This window comes from Crocodylus siamensis, chromosome 10 (assembly GCF_052110815.1).
Source record: "Crocodylus siamensis isolate JL-2025a chromosome 10, ASM5211081v1, whole genome shotgun sequence".
NCBI classification, from domain to species: Eukaryota; Metazoa; Chordata; order Crocodylia; family Crocodylidae; genus Crocodylus; species Crocodylus siamensis.
Genome location: NC_143404.1, coordinates 32178714 through 32202947, shown reverse-complemented (window position 1 = coordinate 32202947; position 24234 = coordinate 32178714). Strand labels below are relative to the sequence as shown.

General features: G+C 42.9%; 1 long non-coding RNA gene across 1 annotated transcript; it reads left to right on the top strand.

Annotated features, from left to right (window-relative positions):
- Nucleotides 1-219: 219 nt before the first annotated feature.
- On the top strand, nt 220-22397 carry LOC149856389 (uncharacterized). The gene is made up of 3 exons (XR_016444468.1): nt 220-340; nt 3071-3146; nt 22195-22397. It is a non-coding gene; the product is annotated as an uncharacterized LOC149856389 (long non-coding RNA).
- The last annotated feature ends 1837 nt before the right edge of the window (nt 22398-24234 follow it).

The window sequence follows — 24234 nt, the reverse complement described above, 5'->3', positions numbered from 1 at the left end:
GTTGAAAAACTCTGCAGCATGAGTTAGAACACAGCAAGTGTGAAAAGGCAAATGACTTTACCTTGGCAAAAGATCCTAAGCAGCATGTTACTGTAAACAGCTTTCATGTTCGCTGCATTTATGGAAGAATTCACGAAAACTGCTCTGTCTGTTCTTTTCAACAGGCCTGTAAAATGAGAACAAAAGATCCTTCCATGAAATCAATGGCCAGCAAATATAGAACCAACAAGAGGAAGTTTTCTTTCACCTGAGCCTATTTTTCTGGAACTTTGTGAGAAACACCTACTATATGTGATCCCGTGGTTCTGTTGGCTTTTCTAAACAGCTGCTACAGACTAAGGTGATGACTTTTAGTTTCCCTCCAGAATCATTTTGCAGGTGTTTTATTTGGTCAGTATTGTTCACCTATTTTTCACCTGTGCAATTAACAGTCACACAAGGTGCCTGATTGAATAGCATGGTTAAATCCAAAATGAGATGGAAATAACATTTCTAGTTGAGTTATATTAACAAAAAAGTGTTTCTGGGTGGGTGGGGGAGAGCTAAGGGCTTCAGGTGGGAGGAATCTCACTACCTATAGCCACCACCATTTTGTATGATTAATTGTGCATTGTAGACTATTTTTGCTTTCTTCTTAATCATTAAGCAAAGGATATTAGCCTTTATACTAGTAGTCTGTTCTGGTATAGAGAATATGGTTCTACAATCTATAATAATGGGGGGGTTCTCATATATTACAAAAGGATTTTTTTTGCAACATATAGCAAATGAGCAACCTTTAGTCATAAATAAACCTTTTCTGTTTTGAGCTGCTAAGTGATTAGAGACTTATTTGTTCATATGTTGTAAACCTGAGGTTGTCAAACATCTGTCCCATGGGGATTTTTGCCATGGCTGCCAGCAGCCAAAGAGTTAATACCACTGCTCCTCAAGTCCCCTCATTGTGCTGCCTGAACCCCAGTGCCAGTGCAGCCAGCACCCAGGCCACAGAATTTAGTATTTTCAGTTGCCTCTGGCAGCCTTGGCAGTGGGTTGAGTGGCAGCAGCATTAACTCTTTGGCTGTTGATGTTAACACAATAGTGCCAGTAGCCATACCTAGAAGCCCCACAGTCTGGGTCAAGCCAACAAGAAGCCTCATAGTCCCAGTCCAGCCCATGGGACCAAATGAGTTTGGCAACCCTGTTGTAAACCATTCAGATTTCAAAGATTTTTACCATTAATACTGTAAAATTAGGGTGTTTTGCTCACACATCATAAAAGTCTTTTGCTTAATTGGTCCCTTCAAGAATGATTTAAGGTCACTTACTGTGGATATGCCTACATAAAAAAGGTATGGCCGAGTGACCTGAGCTTTGAACCGAGAGCCAAAAACTTGTCCTAGATCTGATAAAGACCGCATCGGTAGTTGCGTCAATTTTATGCCTCAGTTTCTCAAAATTTAAAATTAGGATAATGATGCCTGCTTTTCTGAGACATTGTGAGAAACACTTACTATATGTAATCCCATGGTTGTGTTTACTGTATCCTGCTTTTCTCCAAAGACCATTGTATTTTCTGGGTATATCTGTGTTCAGAAAATTGGATATTTGCCAGGCCCCCTAGTCTTGTTTTAGCTCTGTAATTGCTGAGATATTCTAACTATTTTTCTCAGTCCACACATGCATCATACGCGGCTTGAGCCAACAAAGTGCTGAAAACCTTCACTTGCCATAGAAATCAGTGGATTCTTCGTTCTTCACAGGGCTGTGCCCTTAGTGGTGATATTTTACCATTGGCATAACTAGGGCAGGGTGACTGGGGCAGCTGCCCCAGGTGCTGACTTGGGGAAGTCGAAGGGAGGAAGGAGACAGGGAAAAAATGGCTGGTAGAAGTTGCTGCGGTGTGTATGTGGCACCTGCCCTGGGAATCTGGCTACAGTTATGCCCCTGTCTTTTACCAGTATTTTATCAGGGGACTTCTACAAAAATGCCTACCTTTAACCTGTGACAAAAACCTGTGAACAGGGGAAGACATTCAGAGAGACAGGAGGGTAAGGAACTGTAGGCCTCAATTCACAAAAACTTCCCTTGTTCGGACAGCACTAAAGCAAGCTCTTTGTTTTGCCATGTTCCAAAGGCCTACTATACCTGCCTGAAGTTAGGCATATACAAAAGTGTTGAAAGCCAACACGTACGCAAAGAAAACTAGAAAACACTAAACTAGGGCTTTAAACTGCAAATTCCTTAGGGCAGGGGATCCTTCATTAGATATTAGGTTTCTTACTTAAAACAATGGTGGCTTAATTTCAGCTGAGGCTTCTGGCTACTACTGTGATACAAACAGTAAATAAACACTTTGTAAGCAATAGGAAAATCCTTTTAAACTCTTAGGAGCCCCAGTACAAGTGTGTCAACAAAGCAGGCGGTAAGAAATCTATCTGCATCCCAGATGACAAGGACTGCTGAAGGGGGAGTCTCATGCATCCTCCATTTATACTGTATGGGCCTAAACCCAAGAGCAGAAGCTTGCCCACCTGGCAGCTCCTTTTGCCAAGTCTCTGATAGCCCGTGGTATGTTTCAGTGCTCAGTTCCAAAAAAGCTCTGCTCTTTCCAGCCATGTGTGTATATAAAACAACGGCTAATAAATAAAGTGTTTGCAATGTCTTTGGCAAGAAGTAGGAAAGCTACAAAGAAAATACCTACAATAGAACTTTTTTATATATATAATTGGATGGGAACTGAAAGTCCATCACAAAGACACTTCTTTGGCTTTGGTTTGACACTAGATTTCAGTCCATCCAAATGGAATTCTAATGCAAAGGCCAAATATAACATCAAATAATGAAAAGCTTCAATGGTAAACATTAACACAAACAGGCACCGAGTATATTAAACAACTCTCAGAATGCAACAGGCCAAATCTGCAAATTGGGAACAGGTCCCTCACTTGGCACACTATAAAAGCAGGCTTCAGTTTGCCATCCCCAGGACCTGTAGATGGAGTACACAGTACATATCTGAGTTAGACTTCATTATGTGTTTAGATTAAATTCTGTGTAGCATTGATTCAGGTATTTGCTTTGGCTGCAGGAACCTACCTTTAAAATATGGGTGCCTTAATGGGATGACCATAACGCAACATTTGGAGATTTAAATCAGCATCAAGGTAACTAAACACTTATTTTATATGGCTTGCTACTGATGTCAGCAGCTAAGTTCAGGACTTAAACTGCCTTTGAAGGCCCCCAGCTAGAAAACTGGTGCCAAGTTTTTAAAAAAAAGTATATTTAGGCACCCAAGTATGTGGCCTAATTTTCAGAAGTGCTAAGTATCCAGCAGCTCCCACTGAGGAAAACAGTTATAGTTGTGTAATACAGGTGTGCAAATCAGAGGATAATTGGAACAAACATGCCCAAACCACAAATAGATTCACTATTGGGATAACCAAGTATTTCCTTCCCTGTGGCTCAGGCAGGCCTTCACAGCTATACTAAGGGATCCAATTTATGGCAATTGTGGTTGTTACATGATGTGGTCATTTCCATGCATAGAAACTCAACAGATAACTGACTTGTTTAAAATCAGCACAAAGAAAGCTGTCAGCACATCCACACACCCGCTTTTGTCCTATTTAGATTAGGTCTTATTAATTTAACAACTTGAATCAAGTCAGTTTTGCTTCATGTCCTCAATAACATAGGGTATCTATACACAGCTCCCGGGTGTGGGGGGCAGTGTTTTAATTAGAGTGGTTCCTGGACAGCCACTCTAATTAAAAGGCCACAGCATCGCATATATTAAGCATCCAACATTTCAAAATGGCCCTGGGGCACTCTAACAAAAGTTAATTCAATGAGCTTTAGTTAAAGCGTCTCCCCCCAGCCATTTTGAAACATGGGATGCTTAATAGACATGATGGTGAGGCACGTTTGCCCCAACACATTCTATTTAGAACACATCAGAGCACATGTATAGGCACGGATAGGTTACAGACACAATGCTTTACTACTGACTACACCAAATAAGGGGTTGCCTTCTTGGTGCTTCCTTTCTTGTTTTGGGACCTGCCAAATGACACTTTCACAACTCGTGTTACAAGTTCTATTTAATTTACTGCATAGGAATGTAGATCTTGGAGAAACAGGATTGTTTGGTGATGCCATTTCTATACACTGCTACAAATGGTTAATGAAGTTAGTACCCTTCCTGAGTCTCTCTGACTGGGAATAATTTCTTAGATATACACCCATAAAAGGGAATATGCATGATGCCAGAATGTTATACCTAGTAAGAGGCAATAGAGCTGCATTTTAAATGCCATTATGAGCTGAGCTGTCTTTCCTAATTAGCTTTATAAATATTGATCACATGGGAAGGACAAGATCCAACTGCTTGTTTGCTCTTCTTTTAATAATTTGATTCTACTTCTAATCCTCAAATCAAAATATTTCTTTTTGCAAAATTTTGCACAAGCATGAAAAAACCTACTTCCCATCAAGCTGCCAAATTAACTCCAGAAATGTCACAGTATATATCGCATCCTAGGTGTATACCGCTGTGGCTTAATTAATATTTTTAATAATTAATTGATGATACTTAACAGTAATAATTCATTAATGTTAAAATAAGAATTATCCCTACATAGGTCAGGTCAAACTTAAAGGTATACTTTTGGCTTGGACTGTATAAGAGACTTCTGTATGGTCACCCATTCCAAAAATGGTGCTTGGTGATTTGGAGAAACCACCTTAACTGGCCACAGCTACAATATCTTCCTTGTCACTGTCAGCATTTAAAAATGCTCCAAAGTAGATCTGGAAAATAGAAGCAGGAAATGCTGTGATGCTGTGAAATTCAGCAAAACTACTGTGAAGCAATCACAGTAGCCAACTGCAAGACCTTGTGGATTTGGTGGACTCCAGTCTTCCTGTTCTGGGGGTCAGTGAGGAAACTGGACAAGAGAGCCCTTAGTTTCCGTCAGAGTCATTGTGATTGCATTCCCAAACTGGCACACATAGCAAAGTAGTTATCTAAGGTCTCTGCTGTATTAGAAGGTAAGTTATAGGGCACAAATGCTAACTGAGAAGTTGATGAACCTGGATGGGCCACACAGTCTTATTCTGTGCCAAGATTTCACTGTGAAATACTATACAGAAAGATATAGGCAAAGCATTAGGCTCACAGCCTTTGCCAACAAGTTATGTTTTAATGTAATTTAACTGTAATCTCAGAGTGTTTTTGTTAGCTATAATTAGTAAAATATGTCTGTTTTCTATGTTCCTTGAAGAAGTCTGAACTCCTGCCAGTTCCCTATAGTTTCCTTGACATGCAGTGTAACAAGCAGACCACCAAAACGTATTTACCAATAACTGTTTATTTACATTCCATGAAATCTAATAACTTTTGCTGCCTTCATTCTGGATAAATTCTGGCCAAAGTGTAAAGCATAAAAAAAATAAACATTGACTTAATTTCCAGCCCAGTCCATGGAATATTTTATTTTTGCTCAATTTGCCCTGCCTGTTAGCATTTTGGCATTCTGCTGTTTTGAAGGGTTTTTTTTTTAAATGCTGAAATGAATCTTCCTGTTCAGTCCAAAACCTTGCAGGGATTCCCTGGACATTTAATTTTTTTATTTCTAAAAGCTGCTAGATTCTGATCTTATATTTCTTTGTTTTCAAGTTTTCGAAGCATGTGAAACCATATTTCAGGGGGAGCGCACAGGGCAGTAAATACTAACTTTAAGTACTGTTGCCAAAATAAATCGGGCATAAATCCACTGAAGTAAATGTTTATGGTGGTATAATACTGGTCAGAATCAGGCACATAATTTGTTAACACAGACCAAATTCTGCTCCGAGCTACACTGGTGTAACCGAGGACAGAATTGTGGCTTATTGAATGGTAAGCAAAAGTATTCAGCCATTCTTTGTTCTCATTTACCTCCATGTAAATCAATAATATTGAGGCAAAAGGAATCTCATTGGGTATATAAAACAGGAGAGGAGCGTCAGGCACAATCTTATGGGTCACAACCTCAACTGGAGCAATAGACAGATGTCACTGATCCATCCTGACATGGTTGAGTCAAAAAGTCCCTTAGAAATATGAACACTTTTTTAAAGTCATGACTGAATCCATGGACATGTCATTGGGATTTCCCAGAAAAACCACAAGTATTCCAAGAACAAAATTGCATCTTTATAACAAAACATCTTGAACCTGCCCTAAACTAGGACTTTCTACTGTTCCAATCCCATGTAATATTCTCCAGACTGAATGTGGTAGTTCTGGAGTGATGTTGTAGCCATGGTGGTCCAAGAGATATGTGAGAGGCAAGGATTTTCTGAGATGATATCTTTTATTGGACCAATTGCATTGTCAAGAGAGATTTTAAAAAAGGATGTGGGAATAAGGTACCCTCGTCAGTTCACTAGTCCCCAAACATTTGTCTAAAATCTCTTCCAAATATGCAGGTGTTCAATAAAAGATATCACCCCCAAAAATTCTTTGCCTCCAGGCATTTTTCCCTGGGACTGCTGTTCATTCACCTCCAGGCAATTTCCTCCAGGTTTTGCTTCAGGATTGAAATGCACATGGTAACTCCATCTATGTATCCCCTTGACGGATGAGGTGGCCAGTTGTCAGTTAACCAGATTTATGGCCCCACTCAATGTAACACAGACTGATAAGCCCCCAACAACAGTCGGGGGTAACAACCCTGGTGCATCCCCTTCATTCTAGGCCAGTGGCAAGGGGGCTGAGGAGGAGGGGGTGTTTATCATCAGTCCTCCTCCTGGACAATCGTCAATCCAAGAGCATGCAAAATATAAGAGTAGGCAACCACATCCTTCCCTATGAGCATACCCCAACCTACCAAGGAGTCACACTAGACCACTCCCTCCCTTATAAACATCACATTAAGAAGCTCAACAGTAAAGTCTCTGCACAGGTAGCTTCCTTAAGACCTTTAGCCATCATGACATGGGGGTGCCAACTTCAAAGTGTTCAGAACCACTGCACTTGCAATGGTATATGGTCCATCAGATTGCTGTGCTCCTGTATGGTCCAGAAGTTGTTGCACTTAAGAGCACAACACTGTACTTAGTGTGCAAAGACTTATAACAGGCTGCCCAACTTACAAAAAGATGTACTCCCTGCACTCAAGGCCATTAGACCAAGTGACATAAGAAGACAGAACTTAATCACTCCCTGCTGCCAGGTTTCTGGGCCTGTGGAGAGCCCAGCAGACCAGATAATGGGGCCCTGTATGTTGCACTAAATTCAGATAAAGGTTGGGGTAAATGGAAATGAAATGATCATTCAGATTAATCTGGTCTGAAATCTGTTCCTACAGAGTTTTATACCAATACCAAATGAGTCCCCCATTGGGCAAAACCTAGACAGAGAAGCTTGGGTCAAATTGGACAACTGAGATCTGGATATGGATGCTTCAGAACAACAGTGTACAAGATGAATACCTTGGACCACCCCCTGTGTGAATGTGGTGTCCAACAAACAGCATAGCACTTAATTAAAAGCTGCAATCTTTACAAATGCCCAGGTGGGATAGATGGATTCCACACACTGAGTGATAATACCAGCCAGTGGCACATAGCTGGCCAGAGGAAACAAGGTAGGAGGACTTGGAAACAGGGACTTCACAACCTCAGGTCACTGGGAGCCCAATGGCGGGACCAGCCTGGTGTTTGGGCAGAGCAGACAAGCTCTGGTTTAACCTATACTGCCGCTCCATCAAGGCGATGAGCAAAGTGCCGCAGTGCTCCATGGGATGTCAACAGAATGCAACTTACCATGAGTTGTGATGGGATCTGGTGCAGATATTTGCTACGGCACTGAAGTCTGATACCACATCCATTCAAGGTTATCTTAGAGCAGGAATTGCCATTTTTACAGTGCTCTCTGTGCCCTGACTGGTTGTTTGGTGCTCTACAGCTGTAGAGCACTTTCTGCATGTTTACTGCACAATAATTTCTGTACCTGGCCAATGAAGGTAAAATTCAAACCCCATTCTTTGATCCACACAGGCTCAAATTAAAACCACTGGACATAACTATAAAATGAGTGCTCAGTCCTTATGACAATTCCACATACATCAATTCTGTTCCCTAGGTTAGTGCACCCTTTTTTTCTCTGCCCCTTTGTGTATTTGTCCAAGAGATATACATGACCAAAATCAAACCCTTTAAAATCTTTTGGATAATTAGATTAAGAAATAAACCTGTAAACTCTATATTGCCTAGCTACGGCCTAATGGAGAATCTATTTGCAGACCTTTGTATCTTGGGGCCTATAATTTTCAGGGCATGTAATGAGCCATTTTTCAGTTGGTTTTCCTGCTTTATTAAGTTGCTTATGTTAAAATCGATTTGAGCAATTTTTTTTGTCAAAAATGTATATAAAAAGTAGGAAAGGACTTCTCCCCTGATAACAGTATTTGGAAGACAAATTTAGACTGTGGTGTTTCTTTATTCTTAGGGCAAACGCATTGTAAATTGAACCTTACATAACTCAGTAAGATTTGTTTACTACCTAAACCAAAATTCCAGAAGCAGAGCTTTTAAAAGACACTGAAATATATTTAGCTCTCTTGCGCTCATTGTACTGTAGCACAGATGCTAGTACTCCAAAGTTGTTAGAGCTCAACAAATAAAGCAGCATGTTATCTGTGACTATTTAGCCATATTTTTAAACAAATTTGCCTCACCAGTATTCATTTGGCTGTTGGGTTCCCTTTCAATGAATGCTGTAGCAAAAGAGCTAACTGGTAGGAATTCATAAAAGCAGAAAATTGTAACATTGTAGAATATTAATGAAAAAGAAATTGTAAGTTTGTAAATATAAACGTGCCCACCAGGAAGCTGATTTTGACTGTCCCACAAATGATTTAAATACATCGTTAACTTCAAAGTGTGGATAAGTCCATCCCTATTCAATAAGGCACTTAACCACGTACATTCAGATTTATTCATAAGATTAAAGCTGTGGTTTAACTGGGTCTCCAGTCAAGAAACAGAAGGGTACCATGTGTTCTATTTATTGCCCAATCCAAAGAGCTTGAGTTTTGAATGTCAAATGCTTGCAAATTTGTCCTGAACAAGCTACAGACAACTAATTATTCAGAAAATAATTATAAACAAGGGAAAAAATGGGTTGTGCTGACAGAAAAAGAGAGAGAGAGAAAATGCTTATATAAATTATTTACACATTTTTATCCTAGCTGTGGTTGTTTCTTTTTAAGATGTATGATGTAGGGAGGGGATGAGGATTTGCCTCAAGACTTTCATATTGCACTAATGTTTTGGAGACAAACTTGAAGGGGAAAAAAGGTGCAACTCTTCAGTAGTAGGCTTACTGCCAACATTGCTTATAAATACTGTAGACCAGGTAACAGGACCCACAAGAATTTTAAATAATTGAATTTGGCCAGTTACCAAAGTTTCTCTGAAGGTTGTATTAGCATGACAGAGGAGGGCTTTGGCAGTTGTCATTAATAACCACCTTATCTTCCACTGTTTCATTCTAAGTGAGTTTACTAACAACACAATGGTACCTCTCAAGCTAGAATATTACATTGTTTACAGTAAATGGGCTAACATCACTCACATGACCTCAGTGGACTTCTGAGGAGGCAATGCAAAATTTTTAAAACAGAGGCCACTACCTATACTCTAGCAGACTAGAGCATTGATTCCAATTGGTATATCCAAGACTATATGTGTATATTTTGGTTTTTATATATGGTTTTATATTTTAAGGCATTTCAGTGCCTTCTGGCATTATTTATGGGTCTGAAACAAGAACTGGCTTTTCAAAGTATTTCAATTCCTATAAGGGTGGATCTGGGAGGGGAAAGGGGAGCCTGTACAGTGGCAGAATCTCACCCCAAGACCACTCCCTACTAAAAATGCCAAGCTAATCCACACTAAAAACATTGCAGGAAGAAAGTAAAATAGAGTGATGTATTCAAAATGGTGAAAGCACAAAGGCAGTATTTGATATACAAAACTTCAGTCTCAGAATTTCCCACAGTCCTAAAGGAGGGACCCTCAACACAAAGAAAGAGAGCTAGTTCATTTCTGGGTTCATACGAACATATAATTCAAAATGCCATTCCTCCCTGCAGCCACAGTGTGCTAGTTCAGGGAGTAAAGTTCTCAGTGCAGATACGTTAAGATGGAAACTCAAAATCTTGTACAATAACGGTACCAAGCTGTTTTGGGTTTTTTTCCCCTCTAACAGTAGAGCTACTTTGGGTGATATATTTCACAATCTAACTGCCTTGGAAGAATGTCTGACTCATCCAGCGAGACCCAGTCTAGTTTGGGTACAAAAGCTGAGAAGGGAGAGTGGGGTCAGGGGAGGAGCTGTTGGATGATCATTTCTGGGATGCCGACTCAGCTCTGACCAAAGTGACTTGAAAAAGAAGTAGTACCCCGACAATTAGTGGTAAAAAGGTCACTAGTAAAAATGAGTTTTGTGGTTTTTCAACTTTGTATTAAAAAACCACTGCACATTTGGCACTGTTTCTGAAAGTTGGCAGCCTTTCCTCAGAATGAATTGAATAAGCATGCAGGCTCAAAAGCCTGTTCAGATTGGTCCCTCTAGGTCAGGGTTTAGTTATGTTAGCAGGGTATTTGGGAGTTTGTGTTGCACCTGCCTGTAGTACATCTGGCCTGTGAATGAAAAAAAAAAGTGGGGTTTAATTTTCTCTACTGCCGCCTCTCACCCTTCATGAGCCCTGGAATATATCATTTATAATTAAAAAAATATATATGAGACTGAATTGTGATATCATTTCAAAGTTACTAACCCTAGAGTTTAACAGGCTGCAAATGGTTTTATTAAGCCTGAGGTGGTAGAAATTTTTATTCAATATTGTCTATCCTTCAGAGATCTCAGAGTAATAAACAATTAAGCAGAATTCAAACACACTATGGATAGTACAAATTATGTTTTATTATGTGTCCAATTCATAGTTTTTCCCTTTGAAACCTCCACCCTGAAAGCCAGCCATTACGAAAGCTACCAAGATTTTACAGGATCAGTGATGATGAATTTAATTCATGAGTTGGTTCTGTTTTGAACTTTGGCCATAAAGCCACCATCAGCTATAGAGAAGGGAAAACTTTGTACTGTCTAATGACTGGTGAATCTTGATTCATTATTCATATTCATTTAAAAATAAATGACCTTCGATTTCAGGGGTCTCTCCAAAGCTTACCAGAACATGCTTGAGTGTACAGACTTGAATCCCAATCCTGCAGTAACCTCCGTGCACAGACCTTATTACAAAATCAGAACTTTGGACCAAACATTCATAACGTTCTGCCTTACGAATCTGCCAATCTTCTCTCTTCTATTTGTAGTGGTAATAGCACAAGAACAGATGCTCTTATGATATCGTGGCATTTCCATTCCTTATAAAACCATCTAGTCATTTTTTTAAAACCTGCAAAAGGTTTCTTTAGATTCACTTCCTTTTGGTTCTTTAATTTCCCAGGTTTCCCTTTTAAAAAGTTTCACTGTCCTATGCAGTTGCACTAATAGGACTTTATCATGAAAAGGAACCACCGTTCTGTGCAAATAGTAGTCGTGGAGTAAGCACTGTATAAGGACAAGACTTTTTTTTGAAAATTTTCATTTTCTTTAAAAAGAAGCTCAAACGTCAACAAAATGTTTTGCTTTTTAATCTTCAAGAAGGATGATAGTTTAAAAAGTTGCCTTTCCCAGCATGCTGGTTTTCTATATCTGACTTTTTTTTTTTAAATCTGTGGTAGAATTCTACCCTGGATTTCAGTTTGTAAATCATATACATATACAAAAAGCTTTAGTTTTGAGGCCACGTTTTCTTATTTCATAGTTTGGGTTGGCTAAACTGAGGAAGTTCCAGAGAAAGTTCCAAAAAGTATAGGGACATCTACAAAATCAGTCAGCATGTCCCTCATTCATTTAAGGACGTACCTAAGCAAATGCTTAACTTTAATTGTTAACTTTAATGAATGGAGATAATAGGACTCAAGAACCTTTAAGTGCTCTACTGAACTAAGAACAGATTACTCTTTAATGTACAGTAAAAGCTGTGTTATCTGGCATCCATGGGGAATGGGGAGTGCCAGTTAATTAAATATGCCGGTTATCTGAGAGGCATCTTTGCCTGTTCGGGCTGCCGCCCCTCCCACCGTGCCTGTTGCACCAGGATTTCACTCCCTGGTGTTAATGTGCTGGGGCACAGGGAAGGGCCCCTGCGCAGGCTGCTTTGCCCCAGGCCATGGTCCAGAGTTAGCAAAGTGGGACTCAGTAAAACTGGAAGTGCCATGGTGGGACTTCCAGTTTTGCTTCTGCCATGTCAGTCAGCGTGCCGGTTAATAGAGCATTCTGGATAACGCAATGCCAGATAACAGAGCCTTTACTGTAGTTAAGATTATGTTTAAATGCTAAAACAGGTTGTACACCCATATAGGGCATGTCTACATGCGCAATTAATGTGAAGCAATAAACTCTGGAGCTTTTTGCTCTGGAGTTTATTGCTTATGGGCACCGGGGTCCCAGCACATTGAGCTGGGTCAGAGCAACCCCATCCGGCAGGGGGCCTTAGGAGTCAGCCTGCCAGCCCAGTGTTCTGCCCCACCCCACCGGTTCTTTGTGCTACAGAAGGGCTGGCTGAGGCATGAGGGTGCTCCAGTACAGGGCTAGCTGGCAGGCAGCCCCCACACTGAAGCACCCTTGTGCCCCAACCAGCCAAGACAGTGTCTACATGTGCATTGCTGTGGAGTAAAAAACTCCACAGAAGGATAGTACTGTATTTACTCCAGTCTAACAGGGGCACACTTGTAGATGCACAGTATTTACTGGGTGCATCTACACATTCATTAATGTGTCATAGTTACTGCACATTAAGTTTAATACTTGAATAATCAAGTACTAAATCACTATGCAGTAACTGGCATTACTGCACAGTAGCGCTGGTGCATGGGTTTTTACAAATGCTAACTGCACAGTAGCCTAATACTACTGTGCAGTAGCATATTAGCACGGGTTTTGCCCTGCTTGGTACTGTGCAGCATTATTAGGATACTGCGCAATTAGCATCTTGTATAGACACACCCACTCGGCACTTCTACACATGGACATTTACTGCTCAGTAACCTAAAATACTGTACAGTAGCCTAAAATTACTGCACAGCATGGGTGCACATTTACATGTGCACACCTGTACTGTGCAGTAACTATGGCAACTTATGCCAACTTCGGTGTAAGTTTGATACCTGCATGATACAGGTATTAAATTTACACCTGATAAGTTACTGTGCAGTAATGCACATTTAGATGCCTTACTGCACAGTAATGTGGAAGTTTCCCAGCTGAGTCTGTCAGGCCACTAGGGGACCAAATGGAGCCCAGCCCCAGGGCTCCTGCCTGGCCCCCTCTCCTGCAGGTGATGGACAAGCAGGTGTGGTGGGCAGAGGACCTCACCTAAGAGGCTGCCCAGGAGGAAGCGCAACTCCAGGCATATGCAGAGCATGGGGTCGAGCTGATGGCTCTGGAATGGCGGTGCATGGAGCTGTTGAAGCAGCAGCTGGCCACCCAGGGCTGCCTAAGGGTGGCTGTGCCCATGCCCCTGTCCTGGCCCTACAGAGCCCCTGGTTCCCACTCATGATTCTGAAGTAGGCTTCCAGCAGCACCCTGGAACAGGTCCTGCAGCACCTGCTGGCTGCAGGCATCCCTGGGCTTCACTGCAGCCCCCAGAACCACAGGGAAACTGTCTACAGCTGGATGCTGGTTGCCTGCTGCCAGGCTGTCTGCCGTGGGTGTCCGCACCCCTCAACCCATCACAGATGGATTTGGGGACAGGGTTAGACACCTTAAGTGTCTGTGGAGCTTGGGGAATGGGGGTTTTATTGTTGGTGGGTGGGGAGGGTGTTGGAGGGGCTTTGTGTTTGTTGAAAGGGGAGGGAAGAGAGATGGAGGGATTGTTCTGTTAATAAATTTTGCACAGTTTCTCCTGCATGTTTGTTCTGGAGTGGTGCTGGGGGTGAGCAGGGGGTCAGAAGTGTGTGGGCAGCAGGGCAGGTGGGCTGGAGTGGGGAGTGCAGGAGGAGGGAGTCAGCCAGAGCCTCCCATAGTTGGTGCCCTGGGTCCAGCTGGTGGGTGTGTGGCTGTCCTCAGTCCTGGGCAGTGGGGGCCTGGTGTGGCCAGTGGGGCCAGCACCATAGCCAGTAGTAGCACAGGACGCTGGTCATTGCTGGCAGGGGCTGGGCTGTATCAGTGGGGTGCTGGCAGGGATAGAAGCAGGGGCTGGAGCAGCCATGGTGTGAGAAGGCAGGGTGGGCAGGAAGGGAGCTGCCGCCCCTGCACTGGGCACACAGCTCCTGGGCAGGGGAGGGGCTGGGAAGGGATCAGAGGGTGGGGCTGTGTTTTTAAGATGGCCACCAAATTCTGGCCTCCACATGGCTGCCAAGTGCTGGCAGCCATGTGACTAGAAGCTGGAGCTCCCCCTGTGGCCACATGGGCACATGGCAGGCTGCTCTGACATGCGACTAAATGTAGTCCCAGGTCACCTACACGTGTAGACACTGGCCTATTCCTGCTATTCAGAAGTTACTGCACAGTAAATTTAATGCAACATAAATGCACATGTAGGCGTGCCCACTGTGGAGCAATCAGTCTACTCCACAGTAAACCTCTTGCATAGATGTGCCCATGGAGATCCAAACTAGTCCTTACCCTCCAACTTTCTCTTTCATCCTCCTGGGTAATCCTACCTCCCCAATGAGAGCAGCGTTCCCTGTCGGTTTCCTGTCCACAGCTGGATTTTCAAGATGTCAAAGAGGTTCTATATATATTTAAAATAGGAATGATTGTGGTGTCTCAGAGACCCTTGAATACTAAGTGTAGGTCAGTTCTGACTTGCTCATGGTGATCCTCAGAGTGGATAACACAATAAGTGTCACAGCAGCTTTAAACTACAATAGTATAATGGTATGAGACCCACTTAAATTAATAATGGAATGGGAGGAAATCCTGCTCAGAAAAATAACTGGTACCCTACAGTCATATTTTTTATTTGTTACGTGGTGTTATGAAACCTTTCAGGCATTAATTCTCTGCAAATGCTAAGCAATTAGCAGTAGTGTAACTGATTACTGTACCTATCAAATATGATGGTACCTCAACTCTCCTGTTCTACCTCTTCTGTTCCACTGATACCAATAAAACATTTTAACCCAGCTAGTCTTCGAATATGGAAATCAAACCCAGAAAGCTACTTCTGCTGCTGTTGCAGCAGTGTACAGTACATGAAGTATCCCAGTACATCCAGACTGTGGTTTGCTGCATCGTGAAAAGCAAATGCAATGACTGTATGAAAGTATCTCTCTGTCAAGGTCAGGAGAAGCAGCCAAGTCAGAGTGTAGGGAAGCCAGAAGCCAGGAGATCTGTCTAGGGAATTGAGTCAGAGATCCTGAGGGTCAGGAGGCTAGCCAGGTCAGATATCCAAGAAGTCAAACCAGAATCAAGTCAGGTATCCAAAAGCCAAACTCAGGGTCCGTGGGCAAGCTGGGTCAGGTATCCAGAGTCTTTCAGGAAGACAGTAGCAGCACATGCCAAAGGTACAGATGCCTCACTACAGAGTCAAACCTTGTTGCCCAGACCCTTCCTCTTCTGGGTCAGGATGTTATGTCAGAATGGGTGATGGGTCAGCTGACCTAGGCTAGCCATTCTGGTGGCAGGGAGTGGGTGTATGGCTAGGCCCAGCTAGAGGGTTCTGGCCACCTGTATCTTTCCTAATGCTCTCTTGGGGAGATGGCAGAAGTGGAAGAACAGCTACACCATACAGACCAGGGTCTTGGGTTCAATACCACAGCCTGATATGCTCTTTATTTATCACTTCATTATGAAAATGACAATCAGCTGCTGCTTTCCAAAATGGTGATTTTTTAACAAATAATAATGGATCTGAATGAAAGGCTAAGTGTGTAATTTTAGTTTCTGAATCTGCTGCCTTTAGGGATCATCTGAGTGCTGCTATCATGATATATACAGACTCAAAAGAAGAAAGAATTTATTTTACAAATAGGTTTACTTTCCAATTATTTTGAATTGCATTCTATTTGTTCATATATATATATATCTCTCTAATACGTATATTAGTTACTAAAACTAGTAACTATATATATATAACTAATAATAACTACTATATTATATATATATATAGCTAATAATTGCTGTTGTTGTTATTAGCCACAAAGCATTGTTGGTAATCTGTCTTGGATACAGGCTCAGCTGGTGAATACTGCTTGCAAAGTATCAGAACAAATGGATAGTCAGCTCTGTTGGCCAAATTTAATAGATTTCATAGACATTAGGGCTGGAAGGGACCTCGGAAGATCATCAAGTCCAGCCCCCTGCCCCAGGGTCAGGAAGTCAGCTGGAGTCAAGGGATCCCAGCAAGATAAACATCCAATTCGCTCTTAAAGGAGTCCAGAGTAGGTGCTTGCACCACCCCTGGAGGCAGTCTGTTCCAGGCCTTGGGAGCTCGGACAGTAAAGAAGTTCTTCCTTATGTCCAGCCTGAAATGGTCTTGGAGTTTGGGACGTTTGACCTTGTCATCCCATGGGGTGCTCTGGTGAACAGGTGTTCCCCAGATCCAGATGTACACCCCTTATATACTTATAGGCAGAAACCAGGTCATCCCTGAGCCTGCGCTTTTCCAGGCTGAAGAGTCCCGTGGCTCTCAGCCTGTCATCGTAAGGTCTGTTTTCCTGCTCTCTGATCATGCACGTGGCTCTCCTCTGAACTCTCTCAAGCCTCTCCACATCCTTTTTAAATAGTGGAGTCCAGAATTAGATGCAGTACTCCAGCTGTGGCCTCACCAAGGCCGAGTACAAGGGGAGGATGACATCCTGGGATTTGCCAGAGAAGCATCTACGGATGCCAGCCAGAATTTTGCTCACTTTGCCAGCTGCAGCATCACATTGGTGGCTCATATTCATCTTGTGGTCAATCATGACCCCCAAGTCCCTTTCGGCCATGGTGCTAGCAAGCGTAGCACTGCTGAGCCTATAAGCATGCTGCGGGTTTTTCTTCCCAAGGTGGAGTACCTTGCATTTTTCAGTGTTGTATGCTATTAGGTTTTAATCTGCCCATTTCCTGAGCCTCTCAAGGTCAGCCTGGATCACCATCCTGTCCTCAGGTGTGGACACTTTACCTCAAAGTTTGGTATCATCAGTGAACTTGGCCAGTCCACTTCTGACACCAATGTCCACATCACTGATGAAGATGTTGAAAAGAACAGACCCAAAGATGGAGCCTTGGGGGACCCACTGGTCACAGCACACCATGTAGATTGACTTCCGTTAACTACTACTCTCTGGGTCCGACCTCAGAGCCAGTGGACTGTGATGTAGCCGAGGCCACAGCTGACCAGTTTTTCTATGAGATGATCCTGGGATACAAGATCGAAAGCTTGTTTAAAATCAAGATATATGACGTCAATCTCTTCTCCCTTGTCCAGGTGATATGTCACCTGGTTGTAGAAGGGGATGAGATTGGTCAAGCAAGACCTACCTGCAACAAACCCGTGCTGGCGATCTCTCAGGAAGTTGCCTTCAGCCAAATTGTCCTCAACAGACTCACAAAACTAGTCCTGTTATAATCACTTAAAATCAGTTCATGTTGGTGGTAAAGTAAACAAGATTTGGCTCAAAATCTGTACTATCAATAAAGAAATATCACTCTGCACTTAACTTTATTGGTCTAATGGGAAAAAATGGTTACCCATAGGTTGCCCATAGGTTGCCCATAGGTTGTCACTAACTTCTACAGTCTATTAAATGCTGAAAAAAATGCTCATATCAAATCTTTATATATTCACCTTAGCCTGGAGGAACCCAGAACTTTTATTCCATTACTGAAGTGCATCCAGGCCTGGAGTGGAACACATACTGCTGCTTTGCAATGCACAGTAGCCTAGGGCCCCCAATTCCAGCAAAGACTAATTCTGGAAAACTTTTTAAGTCCCATGGAGTGAAGTACTTGCTTATTGTACAGCACATGCTTAACTGCTTTCCCAAACTGCAGCCTAAGACAGGAAGTTAAAGGGTAATTGCTATTTGTCTTACGTGCAAGTTGTCCGATTGACCTCAGTGGGACTTCTACCAAGCAAGCAGGATTTGGCTTAGCTATTCTGTTTTAACTCAAACTGCAGTGGGAACTTAGGCAGACTGAATAAACCTTATCAAGGGAAATGATCAGACAGAAAAAAAAGTGATAGTCTCTTATGATGTATTAGTTGAACTGGCACATTTTAGTTATGTATTTTAAAGGAAATGTTCATTATTTGGGGTTTGGGACTTGGAATGTTAGAGAAAAAAAATCTGATTTCATGGGTGCAATTCCCAAAGGGAAAGCAGGCTCCCTTCCCACAGTCTCCTCTCCCCACTGAAGCTTATCTTCAATGATCAAGTACATTTGAGGACCCAGAAAATAAGGAATTCATTAAAACAGTTTCTTGCTCTTGCTACTGTAATTGCAACCACACACTGTGTGGATTTATTGTTGGTATTTTGTGTATGGATTTGTGGCGTTGTGGTCAGTCTGTATGTAACTGCATCGGGGCAGGCTGTTAGTGGTGTCTGTAGGGAAAGAGAGTGTGGTGTTTCAGATCATGCGGTCTCTTTCTGCTCCCAGCTTCATTTGGTTTCAAGATGCACACTACTCTTCTTTCATCTCTTGGATTCAAATCCACCATAATAAATAAAATTCTTCCTGTCTGAAAGATACATTAATTTTGGTGGTCTCAAAAGTAATGAAAATAAATACTTGACTTGGCATGCAGAGTCCTGACTTGACTGAAGAGTAGAATGTGTGTACTTGGAGCTGTTTTTACAAGAACATAAGCTTTAGCAAAAGTTTGGCATATAGCTAACATCTTTTGTCTGTATAAAAAGAAAAGGATAGATTTGAGTTCAATCAAAATCAGAGAAATCTTGTCACATATGAATGCTCTAGCTCAGTTTAAATGGCTTTACAACATACATTAACAGTTCACATAAGAGAAAGACATTTGAAATTAGACACCAGCCATGGACCAATCCCAGTGTGGGTTTGGTTGGGCCAACCAAAAGCCAGAGTTGTGTTTTGGTCTTGGCTTCAAAGCCTATGTTTTCCCATGTAATTTTTACAACCGATAAGGGGAAATTATAGCAAAACCAAGATTAGCTGAATAAAAGGGAACCTCAAACCACTATTCATTTTAACTACTCTGTGTAAGAACCTGATTCTGTAACCCTCATTCAGACAAAGCTCCCACTGAAGCCAAAGGAACTTCTGCGTACATAGGAACTGTCCTGCCAGTGTAGGGTAATTTTAGTTCAGGAGAGAAAATATGACCATGCTTTGAAAGAAAAGAGAGCCCAGGTCTCCTGTCATTCACACTGGCTTGACACTCAGCAACTCCAGTGATACATGCCCATATAGCTAAGAGCAGATTTATGTCTATAGAGTTTCCAGCTGATTGGCATAATCACCTGAAGGGACTGCCTGCTTGAAAAAAAGAGAACAAGTCCCAACTACACATTTGAAACTACATTGTTTCTTTATGAAGGCTATAATAAAGGGTAGGATTAAGTCTTAGCAGGGCTGTCATGCTTCAGGTCAGCGTAGGATGGGTTTTTTGCTTTCCTCACAAGTAGCATGGATGCTACTTCTGATACAGGTAAGGACCTTGATTGTGATCTGATTTACACTTGGAAAACTCATTTGACTTCCATGCAGTTATTCTTGATTTAACTGTTCTAAGAGAGAGGCAAACCGAGGACTTAAAATCACTGTTTCCTACTAGGCCATGTCCAGATGAGTGCAGACATGTGTTCATGAACGACGTGTGCCGCCGGCAGCTGGGAGGGCACAGCAGCAGCAGGAGCATGGTGGCAGGAAGCAGGAGGTCCCACAGATGCCACTGGCAGTGGCAGCAGTGGCCAGCAGCAATTGCAGACTGCCCGCAGATACCGCTGACACTGCTGGTGGCACTTTATTATAGGGGGTGCACCGGCACACTCAGGGGTGCATGTGCACCTGCGTGCACCCCTTACTCATCACCCCTGTGTTTGTTTCCCCAGGGGCAAGTAGCAGCAGCACACTTTGTACCACTGCTACTTGCCCCCTAAGGAGCCCAAGCTACATGCCTTCTGGTGCATGGCAGGTTACCCCAGGCTCGGTAGGGGAGGCTCAGGCCAGCAATGATGCTCTCTCCAGCAGCCTTACCCAGGGTTCTGGGGGTCTGTTAAGGCTGCAGCCACAGCAGGAAGCCTGGTCAGCAGCTGGAGCATGGTTCTGGCCAACTAGGCTCCAGTTCGGGGCAGCACAAACTGCTGCCACACGTGCTGCCCCGCTTTTTTGTGGTGTGGGTTGTTCTGACACCAGGATCTCCCTGAGTCAACCCCCCCCCCCCACCCGTGCTGCAAGTTAGCGGAGCAGGAAACACTGCATGTGCACTGTGTGGTGCCACAGATGGGTTTGTGGTGCCACATACCTCATGTCCATGCTCGTCTGGACGTGGCCCTAATTTTTTACTTCAGATCATCAAAGCAAACTAGTCAGTTTCAGTTTATTTACTCTCAGTTTCTAGTCAATTTTTCTTTCAGTGTCATGCAATTTTATCATCCTGTAAAATATCAAGGTAGCTGGGGAGGTGATACTTGCTTAAAGTAAAATTAGATCTATGTTGAAAACCAGTTTTCAAACCTGGTGTGTGCTACTATATTCTTTCTAGACCTGTGTGAAGATACATTTCTCTTTGGTGGACCCTGGTGGACTCTGTTTGATAGGCATGATAAGATTTAGCTGTGGGATAAGCCTCTTTGAAAACAGCAGTCAGGGAGTTAAACAGTACCACCTACTTTGGGGCAATAGAGAGCAGAAGGGAAGTGCAGAAAGACCAGAAGAGAGGAGCAAGGAATTGTGGGACCAGCGGATTTAATTATGGACATCTTTTGTTGTGTGACTCTGTTCATCTAACATTGGGGATGGAGGTAAGAGAGATGTCCAACTGCCTTCAGGCACTGGGATTCATCAGAGCTAGCAAACTTGAGTGGAAATGCTGGTGGGATCTAATGTTAGGGGACTGTGGGATGGGTGAAGTGGGTTTGGCCTCAGTGCCATTCCTAACTGTTGGTGTAGGCATGGCCTAAAAGTATCCACATGGTTAGTGGATGCACACCAAAACTGACATCCTACAGCAGAGTAACTTCTCCATGTAGACAAGCCATAACTCCATTGGCTTCCAGTGAGTCACTCCTAATTTACACAAGTGGAAGTGATTCCTAGTGTTTCCTCTGAATTTATTTTCAAAGAAATATTTCTGTGGATCTCAGGTTCTGTAAAAGCTGATTTTACAAAACCTAAACTACGGATGAAGGTCCTTCTACTGACCTTCTACTGAGGGGACTTAGGCTCAGGTGTGACTGCATTGTACAATAAGCACCACTGAAGTTAAAAGAACTGTTCTTATAAAGTACATAAGTGCTTACAGGATCAGGGCCCAAACTGGGACACAATAATGACTTTGTAAGAAAATAGCAGTGAGGGTCACGGAGTGTTGCCGTGTATGTAAAGTTCGGTCCTGTAACGAAAGCCTGCACACTGTTGCATACTGTATTTAAGTCTCACTTAAAACATACATGGGAGGTGTGAGACATAAGTGGTGCATAGGCCTTGTGCAGAATGTACAGGAATGGATTTTTTTTGTATGCAAATAAGAATTCAAAATAACTGGTCACACTCCAGCTACCTGCCATCCCCTACCACTAGCCAGCACTGAATTCTCCTTGCATGCTCCCAGGCTGAGCATGGTGTGACTTCATTCCCTAGAACTAGAGCCTTTAGCAGGTACTTGTCCCACAGCTCTATGCATAAGAAGCCAAATATTCTCACAGTAGCATAAATACAATGCCATTCCCCAAAGAGTCATTTTCAGCATGCGTACCTTTGAGGCATTGTGTCAAAGCATGGCAAGGACCCAAAGTGCTAGAAAAGGTTGGGCCAGCAGCAAAATCCCTGGTCCCCTTCCGGGATTTGGAATATATTGGTATTTGCAGATTCCCCCTGGATAATTCACAGGACAATGCCCCATTTTATCTGATAGAAACAAAATGGCCTCTCTGTTTCTACTTCTCTTGCTCTTTTCCCCACAGGATCTTTCCATCAGCAAGTTCCTTTGCCGTGATTCAGAGTCCCTCCCCGTGGCTGCGGAACAACACACAAGCCTCAAAGTGCTCCTGAAGAGACTGTATGTAATGTGACCCACCAGAAGTGTCAAGAAATCTCCCTGACCTGCGTAACTACTGTGGAATGACTAGAGGTACCAGTGCAGAGTGAGACGTGAAAGGAGCTCTGAGAGCAGCAGGAGCGAGCAGAAGACAGCCAAGAAACAGGGGCCTCTTTGGGGGTGTAATCCTGCACTCCGTGTAGCCTGTGGCAAAACTACTGAATTCAACAGTGCAGGGTCAGGCCTTTACCCTGCCCTTTCCAACATCACTAGCTAATCTGTTTCTCCTAGGAAGGACAGAATACACACCGCTTCGTGGCTGCACAGAAATATTCCTGTATTATGCTGTTTTAAACTGATATCCAGTTGCAGTCGAGGAATCATCACCCCAAGTACTGCTTGTACCAAGCATATTTGGCTGCACTGAAGCAACTGTTTCCTGGCTGCATTTGGACATTAGCAGTTGCTAAGGGCTGAAACACCTTTTTATGTGATCAGACATTTGTATGTGACTCACCACAGAAAATACAGAGGAAGCAGCATGTCTGAAGCAAACAAGCATAGTAAAACTTGCAGCCCCTTTCTCTTGCCACGTGCCCCTGAGCTCATTTATCATGGTATCACTCAGGGACCTGCATCAGACTGGCTTTCCAATGTGCCAGATGCTGCATACAAATATTATTAGAGACAGTCCTTTCCCTAAAGAGGTGACCTCTTCTGTTCATCCCCACTTAGTTGCACCTGCAGTAACACAGGTGAATCACTGTTTTACTGAGCACAAAGATTAGCTCACTTATGGGCATACCTTTGCATCCATTCAAGTCAGGGTGCAGACCACTGAATTCAGTGGATAAAAGAGAACTCGTTCCCTCATGTTTGTGGGACATCTTATGACTTGCTCCCTTTTCCATATAGCCTTCTTTCTATGCTCATTCTTCCTCTTCTGCTTCTGATTGGGATACAGAAGAAACCTGGCATTGTGGAAATGAGAAGTGATAGCTTTCTGCTAAGTCATTCTGGACAGAAATCTATTTCATCTACTGGACAACCAAAATGCAACTTGCAACCAACTGTGAGTTATGCGTAGGAGTGATTCTCTTACCCGCTCTGAGCATATGAGTGCTTCCATTATAGGAAAAGGATCACATTCCTAAGATTCACAGACATCTCCCTATTTCTACAATGGAGAAGCTTACATGTCCTTAGAGTTGGTTGTAAGCTGCATTTCAGTCATCCACTAGGTGAAATAGAATGCTCTACTTAATCCTTTCCTTTACCACTGCAGAAGCATTCTTTTGGGTGCTTCATCTTTCCCAGTTATAAATTATTCAAATACACCCAGATTAACACAGATGACATTTGAGTCCCTTCCAGGCTTTCCTATTGCAGCCTTAGGTTCAGGACAGACAAAACAATTATACCCGTTGCAAAGGGGAGGATGGGGGACAGGAGGAAGGAGGAAAGGGCTTTCAAACTGTTTCATGTACCTGCTGTACCCTGCTGTAAATGGACATGAAATCTCAGGCTAGGTACAGAAGTTACACTTATTGCTCAGAAAGACCTCTACAGCTGTAACTGAAGAGACAGTCAGGGCATAGCACACAGACTGCAAAAATGGCAGATCCCACTTTAAGATAACCCTGGATGGATGTGGTATCACATTTAAGCACGATAGGTTAGAGCACTGTAGTGAACATCTGTACCACATCCCATCCCAACGCACGGTAGGCCACATTCTGCCAACACACCATGGAACACTGCAGCACCCAGCTCACCCCGCCTTGCTCTAGCCTCACACATAGCTGTCCCTAACAAGAGTCAGCAAAGTTCCTGTTTCCATGCCCCGACTTATTTCCCCCAGCCAGCTATGAATCAGTGTCTGGTATATTCGCTCAGTGTGAGGATTGCATCTACTTCATCTAGGTAGTTGTAAAGATTGCAGCTTTAGATTAAGTGCTGTGCTGAC